Source organism: Triticum aestivum, chromosome 1A, assembly GCF_018294505.1.
Source record: "Triticum aestivum cultivar Chinese Spring chromosome 1A, IWGSC CS RefSeq v2.1, whole genome shotgun sequence".
Lineage (NCBI taxonomy): Eukaryota > Viridiplantae > Streptophyta > Magnoliopsida > Poales > Poaceae > Triticum > Triticum aestivum.
The window spans coordinates 236,206,537-236,230,887 of record NC_057794.1 but is presented as its reverse complement, the minus strand read 5'-3'; positions in this window follow the sequence as shown (position 1 = coordinate 236,230,887).

The window sequence follows — 24,351 nt, the reverse complement described above, 5'->3', positions numbered from 1 at the left end:
GATTGGGGGCTGTTCCGATGGCGACAGTATTCCGGACCCCTCTGATCTACCCAACCGAGTTGGAATATTCGTGGTCGGCACACAAGCAGCGCTTCATTCTTCGACCGCTGCGCCAATCACCTCCGTTTCAGTAGCGGCGACAGTTGCCGGGGCAGGAAGCTCTGCACAGCCGTCGGCTCAAGTTCTATCAGATCTATTTGATGCATTGGCTGTGCTTATGGCAGAAGCTAATCCGGCAAATCAGGAAGTCCACAATGCGGAGATTGCAAAGGTGAAGGAACAGATCACCCAGGCCAAGGCGGACCTGGCAGCTTTAGACGCACAAGCCTACAGGCTCATGTTGGACCAGAATGTGTTGCATGAAGTCATGAAGAGGAAGTACCGATCCCATTTGCCTTTGGTATTCGAGGCCAGAGACCTTTTCAACACCCCAGGAGCAGGAACCAGTAATCCGCTGGAGGGAAACCAGCCGGAAGCTCCGGGGACCGGTGCGCCGGTTCAGCCTCGTCTGATGAATCTGCCTCGTCAAAACACTGTTATACCTCAGGCTGTTTCAACACCTCCGGGTCACTACTCCAACCCAATGGACAATCTCGTTGCCGCTGCTGCACGGCTAGATGCCATTCCAATTGAAGGTGACTCGCCGCTGGCGGTAGAGACACGACGGGTCAAAGAACTTCTTAGGACAACTTTGGTCCAACAGGAAGCATACTCGTACAGCCGCGACCGGATCCACTCGACCCCTCGTCCAAGCCGAAGCTATAGCAGGCATATGGATGAACCAGCAGTATCAAGTAATGAACGACGTGGAGCACCCCGCGGCAACAACCCGGCGGGTGGTGCTGATAACGCTCATGAAGTGGTGGACCGGGCCGAGCGCGCAGGGAGGCCGAGTTAGCCGCACAGTATCAGGCTCGGCAGCTTATGCCGGTTCGTCCAACTATTTCGGTCGAACCCGGTGTTACCTCTAGCTCTTTGGGGGTGCCTTGCCTTGTCCCCGCTTTACGCAATGTGCGCCTGCCCAAGGATTTCAAGGGCCCGCGGAAGGTACCAAATTACACGGCGGATCAACCCCCAAAGACATGGGTGGAGAGCTATGAGATGGCCATGGAGATGCTTGATGTGGATGATGCGGCATGTTCGAAGTACTTCACCATGATGCTTGAAGGAACGGCCCGCACTTGGTTAAAAAGCTTACCGGCCAATTCTATCAGTTCATGGGCCCAATTACGAGCCCGGTTTATCAGTAATTTCAAGGATACATGTAAGCAGCCTATGTCGATAGTGGACTTAGCTGCCTGTGTCCAGGAGGAAGGAGAATCGACGACTCATTGGGTGCGCCGGGTCTCACAAGTGTTGCATTCATCAGACCGCATCAACGCTGACACCGCAGTCTTAACCCTAGAAGGCAACTGCCGGTTTGGGCCCCTAAAGCTGAAGTTGGGACGGATGAAGCGCCATTGCACTGACATGGGGACCCTCATGGCTGCTTTGGTAAAGTATGCTGATTCTGATAGTACCAAGGATCCCGAATCTGATGATGACAAGGCAGGGAAGGGAAAGAGGAACAACAACTCCAAAGGTCAGCAGCATCACTTGGCAGGCAATGGTGGCGGAGGCAAGCGTAAAGCGGATGGTAACATGGACTTTGTGGCTAATACCAACGCGCAGGACAAGGGCCAGCGACGCAAGGGTAAACCGCCAAATCGCAGTGGGGCACCCAACCCTAACCCGGACCGCCTAAATTATCTACTGAGCCAGCCCTGTCCAAGACATGGGACGAAGGAGGTGCCAGCAAACCACCTTTGGAAGGATTGCTTCATTATGCAGGAGTTCAAGAATTCTAATGCTTTCCGGTATGATCACGGCTCCGGCGGTGGCTCAGGATCCGGGCCGGGTTACGGTGGAGGAAATTCCGGTTCAGGATTTAATGGTAATCCGGGCGGACATAATAATCAAAATAATCAGAACAACCAGGGTGGTTACAACCAGCAGCAGCAACAGTCAGGTTACCAGAGCAACCCAAAGCAGTTGAATAGTGGGCAGTACCATGTCTTCACCACTAGCTTGGACAAGCGAGACCGGAAGGTTCAGAGGCGGGCAGTCAACTCTGTTGAACCGGCCGTGCCCCGTTATCTACGCTGGTCTGAACAGCCAATCATATGGAGCAGAGAGGATCACCCTCCCCAGGTTGATAATCCGGGTCAGTTGGCTCTGGTGGTGGCGCCTCAGGTGGGAGGTTACAAGTTCACCAAAGTGCTCATGGATGGAGGGAGCAGCATTAATATCTTGTACTATGAGACCTTCCGTCGTATGGGACTAACAGATAAAAATCTCAAACCGTCTAATACGGTGTTCCACGGTGTGGTACCTGGCAAGTCAGCATATCCTGTTGGTAAGATAGCTCTGGAAGTGGCCTTTGGAGATGATCATGATTCCAGGTCGGAAACATTGACGTTTGAAGTGGTGAAAATCCAAAGTCCATATCACGCCCTGTTTGGGCGACCGGCCTACGCCAAGTTTATGGCACGGCCCTGTTATGTGTATTTGCAGCTCAAGATGCCGGGTCACAAGGGGACAATAACGGTTCACGGAAGCCGTAAAATCGCTTTGGAGTGCGAGGAAGGAGATGCGGCCTACGCAGAGTCGGTTTGTGCCACCGAGGAGCTGAAGTATTATAAGGACAATGTTGATCCGGCGGACATGACTCCATTAAAGAAGCCAACTACGGAGCATGATCCGGCCCTGAAGTTCAAATCGGCAGCAGAAACTAAGCTTGTTGACTTCGTACCTGGCGATTCGTCCAAGCAGTTCAGCATCAGTGCCAACTTGGATCCGAAATAGGAAAGCGCGCTCATCGAGTTCATCCGTGAGAATCGGGACATTTTTGCATGGAAGCCCTCTGACATGCCAGGTGTACCGAGGCAACTCGCTGAGCACACCCTTAATGTGGATCCTAAATACAAACCGGTGAAACAGTTCCTCCGCCGGTTTAACGAAGAAAGACGCAAGGCGATTGGAGAAGAGGTAGCCAGGCTCTTAGCAGCTGGCTTTATTGTTGAAGTTTTTCACCCTGAGTGGCTTGCCAATCCGGTGCTGGTCCTTAAGAAAAACGGCACCTGGCGCATGTGTGTGGATTACACAGATCTTAATAAGGCTTGTCCAGCAGATCCTTTTGCCCTCCCCCGTATTGATCAAATTATTGATGCTACGGCGGGTTGTGAGCGTTTAAGTTTTTTGGATGCATATTCTGGCTATCATCAGATCAAAATGGCAGTTAAGGACCAGGAGAAGACGGCATTCATAACTCCCTTTGGAGCCTTCTGCTATGTGTCTATGCCCTTTGGGCTCAAGAGTGCCCAGGCAACTTATCAACGGTGTGTACAAAATTGTCTTCACAAGCAGATTGGCCGTAATGTACATGCTTACGTGGATGATATCGTGGTTAAGTCCAGGGAGAAGGAGACTCTGGTTGACGATTTGAAGGAAACCTTTGATAACCTGAGGACGTACAAGATGATGCTTAATCCGGCCAAGTGTGTCTTTGGTGTACCGGCAGGCAAGTTATTGGGTTTTCTGGTGTCCAACAGGGGAATTGAGGCTAATCCGGAGAAGATCACAGCCATCACCTCCCTGGCTAAACCGAAGTGTATCAATGATGTTCAACGCCTGGCAGGCCGGATTGCCGCGTTAAGCCGGTTTATCAGCCGCCTTGGTGAGAAGGCAATCCCTTTGTATCAGATGTTGAAGAAGACGGATCAGTTCGTCTGGAGTTCCGCTGCTGATGAAGCATTTGAGGACTTAAAGCGGCAATTGGCCAATCCGCCTGTGCTCGCCGCTCCCATTGACAAGGAGCCGTTACTGCTATATGTTGCTGCTAATGCTCGTGCGGTCAGCGTGGCTATTGTGGTGGAGCGAAAGGAGGCAGGTAAGGAGCATCCGGTTCAACGTCCGGTCTATTATATCAGCGAGGTACTCATTGAGTCCAAGCAAAGGTATCCGCATTGGCAGAAGCTGGTGTACGGAGTTTTTATGGCAAGCCGGAAGCTTAAGCAATACTTCCAAGGGCACCCAATTACGGTGGTCAGTTCTGCTCCTTTGGGGGATATCATCCAGAACCGGGAAGCGACTGGCCGGATTGCCAAGTGGGCTATAGAGCTTGGGCCGCACGGATTGAAGTATGTGCCTCGGACGGCGGTTAAGTCTCAAGCACTTGTTGATTTCATCAATGATTGGACGGAACTGCAAGCACCTGAAGAAAAGCCGGATCACACATATTGGACCATCCATTTTGACGGATCCAGGCAATTGGAAGGCTCGGGGGCTGGAGTCGTATTAACTTCCCCACGAGGTGATAAGTTTTGTTACGTTCTCCGCTTAATGTTCCCTTGTACTAACAATGCAGCTGAGTATGAAGCCTTGCTCCATGGTCTCCGGATGGCTAAGGAGATGAATCTAAGTCGAGTTAAGTGCTTCGGTGACTCGGACCTCGTGGCTCAACAAGTATCTGGCACTTGGGACTCCAAGGACCCACTCATGGCAGCATATCGTCGTGAGGTGGATATTGTTGCAGGTCACTTTAAAGGCTATCAGGTGGACCACGTGGACCGACGGAAGAATGAAGCGGCGGACGCTTTAAGCCGGCTGGGCTCTCAGCGCAAACCGGTCCCGCCCAATGTTTTTCTGGATGTGCTGCACAACCCGTCGGTCAAGCTCCCTGGTGAAGCGGATTTGGCTATTCCTGATCCGGAGGCTCAATTGGTGGCAGCTCTTCATGTCATTCCGGATTGGACGCTTCCTTACCTGGCGTACATGAACCGGGGCGAGTTACCAGAGGATGAGACTCTGGCCCGACAGATAATCCGGCGGTCCAAGTCCATGACTATTGTCAATGGCGAGTTGCATCATTGCAGTGTATCAGGGGCGTTTCAACGCTGTGTGTCTCCTGAAGAAGGCTGTGAAATTTTGCGTGAGATCCACGAAGGAGATTGTGGTCACCACGCCGGTTCAAAATCTTTGGTAGCTAAAGCGTTTCGCCATGGCTTCTATTGGTTAACTGCTCATGCTGATGCGGAGGATCTGGTCAGACGATGTGACGGTTGCCAAAAGTTTTCAAGACGTGCTCATGTGCCGGCTCAAGAATTGAGAATGATTCCAATTACTTGGCCGTTTGCGACTTGGGGGCTGGATATGGTTGGGCCTTTCAAAAGGTCCAAAGATAAGAAGACCCACCTCCTGGTGGCGGTTGACAAGTTTACAAAGTGGGTGGAGGCAGAACCTGTTAGCAAGTGTGATGCGGCCACGGCGGTTCAGTTCATCAAAAAAGTGATTTTCCGGTTTGGCTTTCCACACAGTATCATCACAGATAATGGTACCAATTTGTCCAAGGGTGCCATGAAGGAGTTCTGCGAACGGGAGCACATCCGGCTTGACGTTTCATCAGTGGCACACCCACAGTCCAATGGTCAAGCAGAAAGGGCTAATCAAGAGATCTTGAAAGGCATCAAGCCCCGGCTTATGGTTCCTTTGCAGAGAACACCGGGTTGTTGGGTAGAAGAGTTACCATCTGTGTTATGGAGCATCAATACTACACCCAACAGATCAACAGGATACACACCGTTCTTCATGGTTTACGGAGCGGAGGCGGTTCTCCCCAGTGATATCCGTCATGACTCACCTCGTGTGGCGGCTTATGTTGAAGCGGACAATGAGACAGCACGGCAAGACGCTTTGGACCTGTTGGATGAAGAACGTGACATAGCAGCCGCCCGCTCGGCGATTTACCAACAGGATCTTCGTCGTTATCACAGTCGCCGAGTCAGAACCAGAACCTTTCAGGAAGGAGATTTGGTGCTTCGGCTCATCCAAGATCAGACTGATATGCATAAGCTATCCCCACCTTGGGAGGGACCTTTCGTGGTCAGCAAGAATCTGCACAACGGGTCATACTATCTGATCGATATTCGAGAGCATAAAGACTCACGTACATCAGAGGAGGAGACCAACAGGCCGTGGAACATAGCTCATCTTCGGCCTTACTATACCTGAGCCATTGGCTCTACTTATGTACATATTACGACGATGTATATATTATGATTAAATATAATAAACCGGAACCTCAGCTAAAGCGGGGTATCTGTTCTTTTACATCATGTGTGGTTACACGGAGTTGTTCTAAAGCGGCCTCCGGTTTACCCCTTGAGTTAGCTTTTCAAAAGCATCATGTTATATCACTTGGGGGCTTGGTCGTGTCCGAACCAATGCAACACCTCTTGATAGGCGAGAGCCACCAGATCACTTGGGGACTTGGTCACGTCTGAACCAGTCACGCCTCTTGATCGGCCTAAGGCCACAGAATCACTTGGGGGCTTGGTCGAACCCGAACCATTGCCACGCCTCTTGATCGGCATAAATGCCACGGTTTCATTTGGGGACCTGGCTGACTTGAACCATAGCTACACCTATCGGGAGCTTGGTCGTGTCCGACCATGGTAACGCCATCTGATCGGCTCAAATAAGCCTCTTTTTGCAAACGGTTTTATCATTGCCTTTGCTTCACAATTTTCTTTGATAGATATTTCTTTCTTTTTGTTGCGTTTTTTAAACCGACAAAATTTTAAACCGGTTCACACTGTCAATTGACGGAACACGGTCCATTTTTAATCCGGAGACTATTTGCCCGGTTTGATTTTTTGTTAACATCCTATTACGGAGTAACACGGTGTTTTATTATAACCCGGCACGGTTTACATGGTAAACCGGCATTATATATATACAGGAGCTGCTATCTCCTCCAACAGTGTGGGTTTATGAAACCTCCGCTTCAAGATTGGCTAAGCCAACTTCATGCCCAACGATGGCAGGTATTATGTATCTCAAAGATTTGATCATATGCTTAAATTTCAGATATTTTGATTTTATATATGCAGACATCATACTCCGCCTGACGGTACAACCGCGGTGGCACTTTAAGATTTTTTATGTTGCAGAAAATACTTTGGAAAGTTCATCACCCAAAGGAAGCACAAGTTGCAGTGGTTATGCACGAAGGCATATTAAGATCAAGAGTATCAGCTAGCCTATTACAAGGCAACACGGTGCCCAAAATAAGATCATTGTTTTTTCAAAGGAGAAGCAGTTTAAACCGGCTTCCGGTTCAAGCTTGGTCACCAGCCTGGCCTGATGGTTGTGGGTCATCCCGCGCCGCTTCAACTTCAGTTTCTCTACCCAGCGGCTGGAAATCAACAGTTGTCCAGTCGATTCCCATTAATGCTCGAAAGACAGCTTCATCATGGATCAGCAACGACGGTTCAATATCGGGAGCGTAAGTATGCTTACGGATTGGAGGGATAAGATTTTCCGCTTCATGAATTGGTGCAGCTACTCGCTTGTTTTGATTGTCATATTGGGCTTGATAATGAGACAAGTCTGCTTCTTCAACCAATTGACAAGCTAGCGGACGCACCTCCCGGTTTATTGCTCGCAGATCCGCTTCACTAAACTCTGACCCGTCTTCCTTCAAGCTGGGATAGCCCTGAGCCGCTTCAATAGGATCAAAATCCGGCACCCAAGCTTTTGCCCGGATTAAGGCATTGATCGCACCGGTTCGAGCAGCAGATTTCTTCAGCTCTTCAACCCGGGCAGGAAGCACCGACAGTTTCTTCAGAGTGTCCTGAATCAAAGTGGGCGCCGGATTGTTGTGGGATGCAGTACAGATGATCCGCTGTGCACCAGTGTACAGTTGTTCGATCAACGTGTAGGCGGCTTTCAATTTCTTCCGCACATCTGACCCCAAGTGACCAATGCGTGTCCCTGAAATATCACAAAGGGTTAACAAACCGGCAGCTCTGTAAGACGGCCGAATCAATTCAGAAATCAAACCGGCTTACCAAAGATAGCAGCGGTCATGGCATGCACGTGCCGCTTTATGCTGGTCAGTTCGTCCACCACCGGTTTTAGTGCAGCCTCGGCGTCTTCTGCTCGTTTGGTTAAAGCGGATTTTTCAGTAGCCCAATCCGCCCGCTCCTTCTTGAAATCCTTCTTAAGCTGTTCCATGACGCTTAAGGCGCTGGTCAACTCCTCTTTTGCTTTTGAGGTTTCAGTCTGTTGGGACTTCAGATTTTCTTGGAGATCGGCGATTTGGGTCTCTTTTGTCTTCAGCTCAGCCTGCATACAGACAGTTATATGATTCAGCAAGCAGTGCAAGAATTGAAGCACCAACCACATAACAAGTTATGCACTTGGCGCTTGGGGGCTAATGCCTATTTGATCTTCATATTTCACTTGATTATAAAGTCCCAAGATCAATACAAGTATTCAACTTGGCACTTGGGGGCTAATGGCTATTTGCTCGAATATATTCTGATGCGGCGATCTCAATTACTTAAAGTCCCGGTTTAACTACACTAAGTTAAACGGCCCTTGGGGGCTACATCAGCGAATTCCGAAGCATTGGGATTTATATTAGCAAGTCCCGGTTTAACTACACTAAGTTGAACTGGCCCTTGGGGGCTACATCAGCAAGTTCCGAAGCATTGGGATTTATATTAGCAAGTCCCGGTTTGGATGCAGATTCTAAACCGGCCCTTGGGGCTAGGAGAGTTAACAAGATTGAAATATCCAAACAGGAAAAAGCACATGGAAGTTACCTCAAATTTCTCTTTCATCATATTAACCAGACCAGCTTCATAGTCACGGCTGGTGTATAGCCGGTTCAGATAGCCGGAATGGAGATCTTGGGCGTTCAAAGCGGCATAAGTTGTCAGATCGGCATTCCATTTTCCCTTGCCAATGGCAGCAAATTCTTCCTTGCCAGTGTGTCTGGATAAAGCAACGGGATTGCCTGGCTCTGTGCGACCAATGCCAGTAATAACAACCTCATCATCCTTGGCATCGCCGGTTTGCACTGGGGCCGTTGGCTTATCAGTAGGCTTTGATGGATTGGTGGATTTCTCAATCCGGATGGGGCTTGTGGGCTGGTTGACAGGACTTGAGGTATCAATAGGCCTCTCTTCAGCAATAAGATCGTCATCTCGCTGCGGTGGATCATTGGGTATATCTTCAGGAATAGCCGCTTCAAGATCTGGTGTTTTGCCCGGTTCAGGGACGGCATCCTCCTCGGCCGCTTTATCCAGGCGAGCCTTCTTGCTCGGCCTAGGCTTGGCCCTGAAAGGAATAACAAAGTCAAATACAGCATATGTTCCAAGGTGATGTACCGGAAATATTATGATAAGTATAGCTTACCCAAGCACCGTTTTGAGCGGTGGCAGCTGAGTAGCCGATGACTCGCCAGAGGATGAGTGGGAAGTAACCTGATAATCGGAGTCAGATGGATTAAGAGGTTGACGAAAACAGCCCGCTTTAGGACAAGCACTGACAAGCAAATTAGAGACCTCTGAACGGCGTTTCCGAACCGGACTGTTCGGTAAACCGGCGGAGGTAACTACCTGGCCGCTGTGCCGGGTTGTGCGGCGAGCTTCGTGCTGTTGGGTCTTCATAAGAAATTTGGGATCCAAGTAAGCAAGAGGATGAGAAAATTTAACTTTCCGGTTTGCCTGACGGATTTTTAGTGAAGGCAAAGGTTCTGAATCGGAAGAGAGAATAATTACCTCTGCAGCATCAGCATGGCTGGCTTCGGCATCATCCTGACAAATATCATCATCAATAAGACGCATGAAAAATAAGCCAAGTGAGTCAAGCTCTACCTCAAGGTCCGGATTATCCACATCATCATCAGGGGCCGGATCAGAAGATGCAGTGGTTTTCTTCTTGTGAGCAGGCCGTTTCACGACTTTAGTCTTTGGCCGGGTTGGTCGTTCCGGTTTGTCTGGTTTTTCTGGCTTCTCCTGTGGAAGTTTCTTGCTCCAAAATGGATCATTACCCTGTTTAAACAATGACCAGATATATCAATAACAGGTTCAGTAAAATGAAAAAATCAAATTCTTACAGCTGGCGGTTTGTTGGTGGCACAGAAGGGAAGCAGGCCGGTTCGAGCACAGACGTGTTCCAGTTCATTCAGCATTTTATTCACAGCCTCTGTGATTTCTTCGTCGGTGAGCTGGATGTTAGCATGTCGCAGTGGGTCATCAACACTGCCAGTATACTCGCACATCAAACCGGAGCGCTGACTAAGGGGCAGTATGCTCCACGATATCCAACAGCGAGCGAGATCAACTCCTGTTAAACCATTGGCCATGAAGGCTCTGAGCTTGGACAGTTGAGGAGCATATTTGCTTCTCTCCTTGGCAGTCAACCTTTGCGGAAAGGGGTGTGTATTGCTAAGCCGCTCCGGACGAAAGCCAGGCAAAGGATTTTCACCAGCAGGGGAGGTGTCTTTGCAATAGAACCATGTTTGATTCCACTCTTTGGGGTGGCTGTGCAGCTTGGCGTGAGGGTATGTGACCTCTTTCCTTTTCTGAATCGCCACACCGCCCAATTCCGTATTGGAACCGTCAGAAAACTCAGTACGGCGGTTTAGATGGAAACAGTCTCTAAACAATTCCACTGTGGGCTCCTCTTGAAAGAACACCTCACAGAGCACTTGGAAGTGACACATGTTTGTAACAGAGTTGGGGCCAGTGTCTTGTGGGTGGAGTTGAAAATCGGCTAAAACGTCCCGGTAAAATTTAGAACCGGGCGGCTTAAAGCCCCGGGCTAAGTGATCTACGAAAACGACGACCTCTCCTTCTTGAGGTGTGGGAGGGCATTCTTTGCCAGGGGCTCTCCAATGGATGGTGTTTTTGCTGCCTAAAGCGCCGATCAGGACTAAATTGTTCAGTTGAGTCTCTGTGACGCGAGAAGGAACCCAGTTGCACTCATATACTTGCTTGGCCATGATGAAATCTACAAGATAGGTAATTCCGGTTCAAGAATGCATTGATTAAAGTGCACTGGTATGTACAATGTTAAACCGGAGACAGCTCTATCTAAACCGGAGTTTTATGAAGCAACAACATCTGGCGGTTCAACAAGGGGACTAATGGTATATACCGGTTTGGCAATTTTTCTACAAAGTTAAACCGCCGGATCTAAGCATTGAAACAGTTGAGATTGCGGATAGATAAGTGTACAGAAACAGATTTCACAAGATTTCTCTACAGCGACGGATCTGAAGCAAGTTCAGAAAAGAAGGAAAATATTCAAGGTTCAAAAAAGAACAGTACCGAATCAATGGGCAGAGATACAGGTAGATCTATGGTCTTGAGGCATATAAGTAAAGGCGGATGCTAAGAACTACCGCTACACAGAGCAAAGGTTCACAGGTTCATCTAGATCTATCATATGAGTACGAAGCAGACGATGAACACTGAAGAACTTGGAAACCCTAGAACGGATCTACGGGGGAAAAGGTGAAGAACTCACCGGAGCCGAGGAAGAAACAGAAGGTCGCCGCGATGCTCTGGTACAATTAGGGTGATGCAGCGGCCAAGGTTGGAGCAGAGGTCGTCGACGGCGGCGGAGCTCCGAAGCTGGACGACGCGGGGAAGACGAAGCAGAAGGGCACGAAGGGGAAAAATAAATGACCCTTCGGTCCTATTTATAAGGCAAGGGACAGGTGTCAGGCGCAAAAATCAAGGGACCATGGGTTTGGAAACGAAGCTGTCGCCTTAATTGTCATAGACCTATTAAAAAAGGTATCATGGATAACGTTCTTTATAACAGGTGACGTCACGCCGGTTTACAACGACCAGAGAAGATGACATCACAGCGGTTCAACAAACTACAAGAAGATGTTGAAGATGAAGATTTTTGCTAAGGATTGACATGAACCTGTTCAAATCAATCTGGGGCCTAATGTTGGGGATATCACTACTGGGCGTAAACCGGCCTATCTGGGCTGGGTTAACTTCGTTAGTAGTTAATTATGTTAAAGCCCAAGAAGGCAGATGAGGGCTCAAGGCCCATAGTCAGTTCAAGGCATGTAGCCGTAAACCGGCGTTGGTATTTAACTTGTATTGTAAGTTAGGAATAAGTAGAGACCAAACCGGGCACATCTATGAGCCGGTATTGGGACTCTGTGAACCAACGGGCGTCACCCGTGTATATAAGGGGACGACCCGGCGACGGTTCAAGGACAGACAACAACTTGAGACTTAGGCGAAGCTTGTTTGCTCCCTAGTCATCGAAACCCCATCAATTCCATCACAACTAGACGTAGGCTTTTACCTTCATCGAAGGGGCTGAACTAGTATAAACTCTCTTGCGTCCCTGTGTCCGCTTTAACCCCTTCAAGCTAACCCGTTGCAATGGCTCCACGACTAAGTCCTTTCTCTAGGACATCTGCCGTGACAAAACCACGACACCTATGTTTTATTATAAAACTCCTATGGCTAAGTCAGGGCATTCAAGCCGTATAGTCTGGTTGCCTGGTTCGTTGTGCTAAACAACTCCTTCAAGGACCATATAATTGGATCAAGATTGTTTAGATACCATCCTGAACACCTCTGTACTACCTACGTGAGGGCAGAAGCCGATGACTGGCCAACCCTCAGATTTCATACGACACGGCCGCACAGGAGGATACAATCAAAGCATACTAAACATTATATTACAAAGCGGATTTGTTTTCACCATACAAGGAAAAATATGAAGGTGCTCATTCGAGAATAATGTCCTTCCCGCACTGTGTTGCTACAAGTCGAGATCCCTCCAGGACATCTGCAAAATATTGCTCGGGTGTGCGGTGCTCCTTGCCCTCCGGTGGCCCCTGGGCCACCTCGACGGCGTCCATCTTCGCCCACTACATGTGGCAACGAGCAAAGGCCATGCGGGCACCCTCGATGCAGACTGATCGCTTGACGATGTCTAGCCGCGGACAAGCCTCCACCACCCGCTTCACGAGGCCAAAATAACTGCTAGGTATAGCTTAGGCTGGCCATAGTCGGATTATTAAATCCTTCATGGCCAGTTCGGCCATCCGGTGCAGCTCGACCAACTGTTTCAGTTGATCGGCAAAGGCCACCGGATGTTCCAGCACAACATACTTCGACCAGAACAGCTTCTTCGGAGAATCCCCTTCCTTGGCTCGGAAGAAGTCCGCAACATAGGATACACTGCACGGCAGAACCACAAAAGCCCCTGGGCAACTCCGAATCCGGGTTAGTAAAAGGTATTTCCTCTCTGCATACTTGCTTTGCATTTTAAACTCCTTACCCGTTGCGATCTTCTTTGCCTCTTGGATCTCCTGGAGAGCATCTCGGGCCTCATTTTGTGCGGCCTCTGTGCTCTGATGAGCCTTGTTAAGTTCGGCCTCTCGAGCCGACGCCTAGCGCTCCAAAGCTTCACACTTCTTCACTACGTCCAGGAGCTCCTGCTGGACCTCACCGACCCGGGCCTTGAGCTTCTTACGGGCGGCTTGCTGTTGGACAGCCTTCCCCTCGGCTTCGGCCAGGGCCTTTCTCAGGGCCTCGACCTTGGTCGTCGCTTCTGTACAAATCATGGCATTTTGGTCATCGCATATCTTTTTCTTCTTTTCGAATATATAACAGGTTATTGCTTACCTTGTTTCTCCTGGAACTGCCTCTTTACTTGGCTCAGTTCCTGCTCAGCCTCCGCCAGTTTCTGCTTTAGTCCGGAGACTTTGGCAGTATGCGAGGCCGCGACCAGCAACGACGCATGTATTTAAGAAAAATTTGGTTAGTTTCCTATCACAGGAGATTGATCCTCTGTCCGGTTTTTTCTTTCCGAACACCGGACAGTGTCTAAGGGGCTGCTGTCTACATTGGGATTCTCTCCATTTGGCGTCACTTACCTCAAAACCTATCAGCAGGTTGCCGCACGCCTCGGTTAGTCCGCTCTTGGTGGACTGAACCCTTTCAATCACCGTGCCCATAAGGACACGGTGCTCATCCATAATGGAAGCGCCTCGCAGCGCTTCCAGCAGATTATCCGGTGTCCCTGGTTGGACAAGGGGCACCGGCAGAACAGGCATCCCCCTTCTTTCAAAGGAGGGTGCGTGCTGGCTTCCAGAGCCGCCTCGGTCTCCGAAATTGAGTCCGGTTCAGGGCCGAATTGTATAAGGCGCTCCCCGCCAGTCTCCGGGGGGATTGATTCCCCTTGGTGTCCGGCAACGGGGGTTTGTCCTTTGGGCACCTCCTAAGCCTCTCCCCCGTCGGGAACAATCCTTCGGGACAGTACCTCCGCTTCATCCCTGGTCTTGGTGGAGTGTGCGGCTGGCGGGGAGTCACTGGCCATCGCCTTCGAATCCAGCAAGCCTCCTGACGAGGGTCATGGAGGGCTGTTGTGGGTCAGACTACATTGACATAACCAATCGTCTCAATACAGTGAGGAGGGAAAATTTCATGGGCGGATAAGGTCTTAGTACTTACGATTCGGCCCGAGGCTTAGCGCGGGGGCGTCTCTCCGTACTGTCCTCGATGTACCATGCGGAGTTATCCGCGAGGGTCCCATTCCCCCTTTTGGGCACCTCCGCCTCCGGAGTTGCGGAGGACGACCTCTTCTTTCTCCCTCCATCCGGGGGAGAGTCGCTCTCCTCCTCCTCCTCCTCCTCCTCCTCATCCGCATTGTCTTCGGCGGCGGGGGAATGGGCCTTGTCTTTGAACGTCGCATCCGAAGTACCCTTGCGGCAGGGGCCGCTCTGGACCCCCTTAGCCTTTCCTGTGGCCTTCTTCTCTGGTGCCTTATAAGGCGCCGGCTCCAGCATCTTTGCTAAGCGCGGGATGACGGCTCCTCGGGCAAGGGAGCCGGACAACGGATCTGCTTCGCCTTCTTCAACTAGTGCTGAAAAAGCACTGGTAATGAAAGCTTAGATATCATCCTTGAAACAAGAAAGTAAGGGATGTTTTTAAAACAACATACCTCATTGGGGAGGTGATTTATGTCGTGACCCCGGTCTGAGTTAGTGGCTGGCGGTATCTCGTTGACCTTGAAAAGCAACTTCTAGGCATCTTCATGAGTCGTTTCGAAAAGCCTCACCAGGGTATGGTGTTTCTTTGGGTTGAAATCCCATAAAGGACGGCTTCGGCTCTGGCAGGGAAGGATTCGGCGCACCAACATCACTTGGATTATGTCGACAAGCTTGATGTCCTTATCGATCATACTTTGGATACGCGTTTGCAGCGCAATCAGTTCGTCCGCCGAACACCAGTTCGGGCTCTTCACGACCCAGGAGGTGAGCCGCACGGGAGCGCCGGAGTTGAATTCGGTAGCCGCGGCCCAGGTGGCATCGCGGGGTTCAGTGATGTAGAACCATAGCTTCTGCCATTCCTTGACAGATTCCACGAATGTGCCTTTTGGCCAAGGGACATTGGTGAGCTTGCTCACCATGGCACCCCCACACTCTGCATGCTGTCCGTCCACCACCTTGGGCTTCATGTTGAAGGTTTTGAGCCACAGCCCGAAGTGGGGGTGGATGCGCAGGAAAGCCTCGCACACGATGATGAATGCCGAGATATTGAGGAAGGAGTTCGGGAATAGATCGTGGAAGTCTATCCCGTAGTAGAACATTATCCCGCGGACGAAGGGGTGGAGTGGAAACCCTAGCCCGCGGAGGAAATGAGGGATGAACTGTACCCTCTTGTTGGGCTTCGGTGTGGGGATGATTTGTCCCCGGGCTGGAAGACGATGGGCGATTTCCTTTGCCAAGTACCCGGCCGCCCGAAGCTCGGCGATGTCCTCCTCCTTAACAGAGGAGGCCATCCATTTGCCTTGACCTCTGGATCTGGACATGGTTGAATGCTTTCTCGAGACTGGGAAATGAGAACTTGGGCGTTGGAGCTCAAGAACGGAGAGGCGGGAAGAAAGCGTGGGAGAAGAAAGGGGAATCTTATCTCTTTATAAGGGCAGTGAATATCAAACGCCCCCCCCCATTCACCAGCTCCCAAGGGCTGTGTAAACGGCACGGTTGGGTTACCCACGCCCGTGTTGATGAGAATCCCATAATAAGGGGACACGATATCTGCTTTGACAAGACGTGCCAATGACAACCGCGTCTTGAAGCGTGGGGCGAAAAAGGTTCGACATTATAACCGGATAGGCGTGACGTCACTTTACTAAAGTTGTCAGCAGATTGGACTCGTGTGTTATTATATTCTCTCTGCGGTTGTGTGCGGTGTGTGTTACAGGTTCGGACATGATCAATTCTTCTGGAGACTATTCGGGAGTACGGAAGGAGGAACCCGCCTTGCAATGCCGAAGACAGCACTACGCACCGGATACCTTGTCATTGAAGCCAGGTTCAGAGGCTACTGAGGGAGTCCTGGACTAAGGGGTCCTCGGGCGTCCGGCCTATTATCTATGGGCCGGACTGATGGGCTATGAAGATATGAAGACCGAAGACTGTACCCGTGTCCGGATGGTACTCTCCTTGGCATGGAAGGCAAGGTTGGCGAACAACTATGAAGATTCCATCTTATGTAACCGACTCTATGTAACCCTAGACCCCCCCCCCCCCGATGTCTATATAAACCGGAGGGTGTAGTCCGGAAAGGATATACTCAATACCGTAGTCATACAGGCTAGACTTCTAGGGTTTAGCCATTATGATCTCGTGGTAGATCAACTCTTGTAATACTCATATTCATTAATATCAATCAAGCAGGAAGTAGGGTATTACCTCCATAGAGAGGGCCCGAACCTGGGTAAACATCGTGTCCCCTGTCTCTTGTTACCATCAACCTTAGATGCACAGTTCGGGACCCCCTACCCGAGATCCGCCAGTTTTGACACCGACATCCACAATAGCCGAACGAACCACTACATTTTCAAGATGAAAGGAAAGGAGTATGTACTTCGCCCCATGTCTCCAAGCCAAGTGATCGCTGACAAGCAAGCCACCCATCATGGAGAGAATACTGAGAGAACGAGGCACCAAAAAGAGAGTGAGCACCACAAGCTCAAATCGAGCGCCTCCACGATGAGCGAAAAGAAAAACTTAGTCCTATTTGCCACCAAAAGTGAGATATGAGGAGTGTGTGAGAACCCCTCTAGTGTCCTACATTATGTCCTTTTGTGCAAGGATAGTGCAACACAAGCTAACACCTCTCAAGCTCTACCTTTAGTGGTGTCTTCTCTTTTTCAGGAGTTTCAAGATGTTTGCCCTCACGAGCTACCTCTGGGACTACCTCCACTACGAGGCATCGAGCACCGCATCGACCTCATCCCCGGAGCACCTCTTCCAAACAAAGCTCGCTACCGCGTCAACCCCGAAGAAACCAAAGAAATACAAAGGGAAATATTGCGTCTACATCGAGTGCCAAAGACAATCGTCTCGGACCGCGACATCAAGTTCCTAAGCTACTTTTGGAAGACCCTATGAACCAAGCTCGGAATCAACCTACTCTTCTCCATGGCGTATCATCAACAAACCAACGACCAAACGGAGGTGACCAACCGCACACTCTCCGCTCTACTTCGCGTACTCATCAAGAAGAACATCAAGGAGTGGGAGGAGTATCTACCTATCGCCGATTTTGCCTACAACCGAGCAAAACACTCAACAACCGGCAAGTCCCCCTTCGAGGTCGTCCACAGATTCAACCAATTGTCACCATTGGACATTCTTCCTGTACCACTCCAAGAGCGCATCTATTTGGACGCAAGTGCACGTGTGAATCATCTCAAGAAGGTGCATGAATATACAAGACATACCATCAAGCGCTGAGTACAACGACTTGCGACCAAGCTCAACATCAACAAGCACCCTATGGTATTCAACATTGGAGATCTTGTGTGGCTACACCTTCGCAAGGACCGCTTTCCCCAAGAACGCAAGTCCAAACTTCGACCACCAATGGATGGACCCTTCAAGATGCTTGCACGCTACAACAACAATGCATACAAGATCAACATTCCACGCGACAAGTACTCCGTGAGCGACATCTTCAACGTCAAAGATCTCTCTCCCTACCATGGTGATGAAGAATTTGATGCGAGGACGGATCTTCTCCAAGGGAGGGGAGATGATGCGGAGCATCCCAAGGTCATCCCCATGGACCTACCATCGTCTCACGAAGTGCCTAGCGGACCCATGACACGAGCACGTGCAAGAGCTCTCGAAACCGAGGTGACATCTCTCCTCTCACATTTCCACTTCGATGCACATGAGACATGACTACTACATCAAACGGAGACATTGTCCATACTCAGGTATCCAGGAGTTGGCCATGAAGAAGCTAAGGAGCAAGGAGGATCAGAAGAGGAAGATGGACGTGAAGACGGAGAAGAATGAGAGTTGCGGAAGAAGTCCCAGCCACCGAACGACCGGTCAGGACCGGACGTCCGGCGCCTAAAGCCCCAGCCAAGCGACAATGAGCGAACGTCCGGCCCGGATCAGATGACTGGTGCCCCTACACCCGAGCCAATCATGCGGACATACGGCGCCACCGGACATCCGGCGACCGGATGACCAGCCTCTGTCGGAAATCCGCTACACCAGCACCCGAGCCAGAACGAGCGGACAACCAACGACCACCGGACGTCCAGCTGCCCACGAGACACTGGACGAACGGTCCCCAACGGATGTCCGGTACCTAGTTGTGTCCAGTTTCAGGCCCGAAGCTCATGTACCCCCTCCGTTCACCCCCCATTTGCACTACGACTATAAATAGACCTCCTAGTCATCCTAGCTAGGGTTAGCAAAGGATTATCTCATATATCGTGTGAGAGCTTTGCTCATCCACTTGGTTACCTTCTCCTCAGAGATAGCGCCTCCTCGGAGAAGATCCCCCAAGCGGATTCAAGACCCCTTTATGGGAAGAACCTCAAAACCTCCTCACGGAGAAGACCGGCTACCTTTGTATCATCCTTAGTTGTCTGTGGATCATGTAATCTCTTATGTACTCGAGGATCTAGCACATGTGTGACCACTTCATGTTGTTTTAGTGATTCTCCCGTGTTTTCTCGTGTGTTTCCTCTCATTTTCTCCCTTGTGTTCTTCGTGTTCTTCACGGGATCCGCTCCTTTCGTGAAAGATCGGGTGATTAGGGTTCTACCCTACATTAGCTCTAGCTCTAGCTCGAGTCATAGGTCCTCTTGGCACTTCGGGAGACGATGTTAAGTCCATGGGGATGACTGTAGGATGCTCCGCATCATCTCCCCTCCCTTGGGGAAGATCCGACCTCGGATCGAAATCCTCATCACCATGGTAGGGCGAGAGATCTTTGACGTTCAAGATGTCGCTCATGGAGTACTTGTCGCGTGGAATGTCGATCTTGTAGGTGTTGTTGTTGTAGCGTTCAAGAACCTTGAAAGTTCCATCCGCTCGTGGTCGAAGTTTGGACTTGCGTTCGTGGGGGGAAGCGGTCCTTGCGAAGGTGTAGCCACACAATCTCCGGTGTTGAACACCATGGGGTGCTTGTTGATGTTGAGCTTGGTCACAAGTCATTGTGATGCGGAGCATCCCAAGGTCATCCCCATGGACCTACCATCATCTCATCAAGTGCCTAGAGGACCCATGACACGAGCACGTGCAAGAGCTCTCGAAACCGAGGTGACATCTCTCCTCTCAAAAGTTCATTTCGATGCACATGAGACATGGCTACTACCTCAAATGGAGACATTATGCATACTCAGGTATCAAGGAGTTAGCCATGAAGAAGCTAAGGAGTAGGGAGAATTAGAAGAGGAAGATGGAGCTGAACTAGAAGAGAAAAGCGTCAACTCTCTGGACAACCCGGAACTTCCGGCCAGAGCCCGGAACTTCCAGCCCCCGGACCCTCCGGCCGACCCGCAGCTTCCGGCCTCCGACGTCTTCGACCAGCCCGGGTGTGCCAACTCTCTGGTTAGCCTGGAACCAGCCTGGATCCTGTCCCGAACATACCGGCCCCCGGAACATCCGGCCAGCCCGGACCTTCCGGCCCCTGGATGCCAACCCAACTCAACCCGTGCCAACTCTCTGGTTAGGCCGGACCCTCCCCGGAACCTGGCCCGGAACATCCGGCACCCAGAACTTCCGGCCTCACTCGGAACTTCTGGCCCTGCCTGCACGCAGCGACTTGGGACGAGGCCCCTGTACCCTTTCGCCCCTTAGACTATATATACTCTTCTCCTACCTACGTTTTAGGGTGAGCATTGGTTTAGCTCATACTTGAGATAGATCTTTGATCATCCACATCGGATCTACTCCACGAGAGAGACTGTGGCCCCTCTTCGGAGAAGATCCCTTTGGATTCAAGACCTCCTTGCGGAGAAGACCATCAAGACCTCCTCACGGAGAAGACCTGTTACCTTTGTATCGTCCTTAGTTGATCGTGGATCGCGTGATATCTTATGTAATCAAGGATCTAGCATATGTGTGACTATTTCTTGTTGGTTTAGTGATTCTCTTGTGTTTCCCCTCATGTTTTCCCTCGTGTTCTTCGTGTTCTTCACGGGATCCTCTCCTTTCGTGAAAGATCGGCCCCTAGGGTTCCTACCCTACATCATCTTTGTATCTAGAGCCACGTTGATCATGATTTCGGAGCCTCCCCTTTTGCTTGCTAGCCTAATTTTGTTGATTTTGCCCCTAATTCGAAAATCCCCACAAAAATAGACCTCCCAAATTGTTTTGCGATTTGTTGGAGATGAAGTTTTGTTGGATTTGATCTGTGAATTTTTTCTGTGGCTCGTAGATCTAGCTTCCCCACCCTTCTTTTTCCCCAAATTTTTTATTTTCCCCTTTGGATTTGGGTTGTTCTCCATGTTTTTCCACCCAAATCCATGATCCCCAATTCTCTGTTCTTGCCAGATTCCTGACCTCCGGAACTTCCGGCCCCACCCGGACCTTCTGACCACCGGACCTTCCGGCCAACCCCGGAACCTCCGGACCTCGGACCTTCCGTCTTGCCCGGAACTTCCGGCCTAGACAGAAAGCTCATGCATCTTCGACCACTTCCGCATACGCACTCCCACCACCTTTACACCATCACAACTTCCGCATACCTCCACCATTGCTTACCCGTTTCGCACTCCGACACATTTTGCCACTTTGAGCTTTGAGAATTTGAGTTGCGGTTATGTGTCCTATTGTGTTTAGGCTATTTAGGAATGGTTCAACATCAACATCACCGCTGCTCATCTTCGCCACGGATGCGTCATCGACAACGACGACCTCGACTACATCTTGGTATTCGTGCCATCATTTTGACAGCATACTGTAAGCAAGAAGCGGTAACATCATCTTGGTATTGGATACATCATTCTTTCCATTACATTAATCTATACCTACTATTAAAGGGAATAGGTATTCTTGGTTTGGTTTAGTCCTTTACGTTTGGTTTACACACGTTAAGCGATCTGGGCTAGTTACTTGTATGTTGATGGGCCTTTTATGGGCTTTCATAGAGAGACCGCGAAAAATAATTGGGTCAAAATAAATCAACATTGTGGGAATTGAACAAAACATTGTGTCGAGTTACTGGTCTTAGCGTCTAGTCATTTAGAGTTTCGAGTTCTATTCACAATTTGTCATGCCACAGCCGCGCCACCTTCATCGCCGCCATATACCACCACCCCACCGTATACATCATTGTTGCCATATACCACCACCCCACCATATACAACGTTGCTACCATATACCACCACCCCCACCGTATACATCGCTGCTACCATATACAACCACCAATCAGAGTCTACACATACCACCGCCATATACCACCACCAATCCGAGTCCACATATACAACCGCCATATACCATCACCAATCCGAGTCCACATATACTACCGCCATATACCATCACCAATCCGAGTCCACATATACCACCATCATATACCATCATCAGTCCGAGTTCCACCAGATTCATCTCCACCACCAGTCCAAGTCTAGTATTTGTTGCTTTGTTTTCGATTTCCAGATCATGCCATACTCCGAGTCATGACCAAGTCAGACTCCCCAACATCCATGCTACCCGTAGTAGAAAAGAAGTTCCAGTTTAAAAAAACAAAGTCTGGAAAATTTTGGCTAAGCAGTTTTTAGACCATTTGTAGAATTTTTAAAAAAAAATTTGTTGCGGAGCAAAAAAAAGAGGAAAAAGGTGAAAAAAGAGAAAAAATTAAGAGTGTGATTCTCCCTTGTTTACGTGCACCATCGATTAGCGTTTATTCAACTTTTCATATCTGAATTGATTATTGCTGACCCTTTTAGCTACCATATTATAAGCCTTCTTAGCTCCACATACATCTATATCATGTGTTTGACTCTCCCTAGTAATCGCTCTATCCAAGCATTGAGAATTTTGACTACAACAGTTGCCGATCACCGCCTGCTGCTGAGTAAGAACTTGTAAGAATTTGATATTTGCTTGACAGATTTCTGACACACTGCCACTTTCTAGTAGTCTGTAGGATCGTATTCTTGTGTGTTTCTATTGCTGCTAACCATGGCAGGACCACAAGCCGACGAGATTGACTGGGAGAACATGACGAAGAAGGAGCTTCATGATAAATTTCAGCAAATGTTGAGTCAATAGGTGGAAGACGTCATGGCCACCTTCGGAAAGGCACCGGAAAGGATTGATTACGTTGAGAAGACAATTGACACCAAGTTGGATGCCAAGTTCGATGAAGTACTCGCGCGTATTCCACAACCACCGCCAGCTGCACCTGTCGCACCTCTATAGCAACAACAACAACATTGCCTTCCAAATCAAGTGGGACGAGCACTACGCGTTCCCCTTGAGCCTGGTCATAATTCTGGTGCGGCTGTACCTACTGTTGATGCTTTTGTAGCTCCTGCTGCTACTGCAGAGGTGGAAGACCATTACGAGGATGAGGTTGATCAAAATCAGAACTACGTGCAACCACTAGCACCACCACCACTAGGTCGTCCCCATGCATATCACCGCAACGGTAGGGCTGCACCACCACCTGAGGTATGAGATCATGACCATCTTCCTAAACTAAAATTGAATATTCCACCATTTCAGGGTAGATATGTTCCTAATATATATCTTACTTGGGAGTTAGAAATTGAACAACGTTTTACATGTTTGCAATATCCTGAGGAGAGACGTTGATGTAGGGTAGAGACCCTAATCGCCCGATCTTTCACGAAAGGAGCGGATCCTGGGGAAAACACGAAGAACACGGGGATGAACGGAAGGAAAACACAAGAGGAAATCACTAAACCGACACGAATAAGTCACACATGGGCTAGATCCTCGAGTACATAGAACAATACACGAATACACGGACAACTAGGGACGATACACGGTAACCGTCTCTTCTCCGTGAGGAGGTCTTGAATCCACAAGGGGATCTTCCCTTGAAAAGGGGTCTTGAATCCAAGATGGATCTTCTCCGAAGAGGAAGCGGTCTCTCACGAGGAGTAGATCCGATGTGGATGAGCGAAGCTCTATCTCTAAGTATGAGCTAAACCAATGCTAACCCTAGCTAGGATGAATGGGGGTCTATTTATAGTCTAAGTGCAAATGGGGGCGAAGTGAAGGGGTACATGGGCCTCGGGCCCGAACACTGTGCACATACAGGTACCGGACGTCTGCTAGGGACCGGTCGTTCGGTGTCTCAGGAGCTGTCGGGCGTCCGGTGTTCTCCAGTCGTCCGCTGGTTCCGCTCTATGATGGGGGGCCGGACGTCCGGAGGCTCCGGACTTCCGCTGACTTTGGCTCGGGTGTGGTCGCTCCGGTCGTCCGGTCGGGGCCGGACGTCCGCTCATTGGTCTCGGGTGCGGGGGCACCGGTCGTCCGGTCTGGGCCGGACGTCTGCTTGCTGGAGCTCGGCTGACGCTTCCGTTGGGGAATGTAGCAGAAATTCAAAATTTTCCTACGTATCACCAAGATCAATCTATGGAGTCATCTAGCAATGAGGGAGGAGTGGATCTACATACCCTTGTAGATCGCGCGCGGAAGCGTTCAAGAGAACGGGGTTGATGGAGTCGTACTCGTCGTGATCCAAATCACCGATGATCCTAGCGCCGAACGGACGGCACCTCCGCGTTCAACACACGTACGGAGCAGCGACGTCTCCTCCTTCTTGATCCAGCAAGGGGGGAGGAGATGTTGATGGAGATCCAACAGCACGACGACGTGGTGGTGGAAGTAGCGGGATTCCAACAGGGCTTCGCCAAGCGCTGTGGGAGGAGGGAGATGTGTCATGGGAGGGAGAGGGAGGCGCCAGGGCTTAGCTTGGGCTGCCCTCCCTTCCCCCCACTATATATAGGGCCAAGGGAGAGGGGGGAGGCGCAGCCTTGGCCCTTCCTCCAAGGAAGGGTGCGGCTAGGGGAGGAGTCCCTCCTCCCCAAGGCACCTCGGAGGTGCCTTCCCCCTTTAGGACTCTTCCTTTCCCTCTTCTCTTGGCGCATGGGCCTCTTGGGGCTGGTGCCCTTGGCCCATATAGGCCAAGGCGCACCCCCTACAGCCCATGTGGCCCCCGGGGCAGGTGGCCCCACCCGGTGGACCCC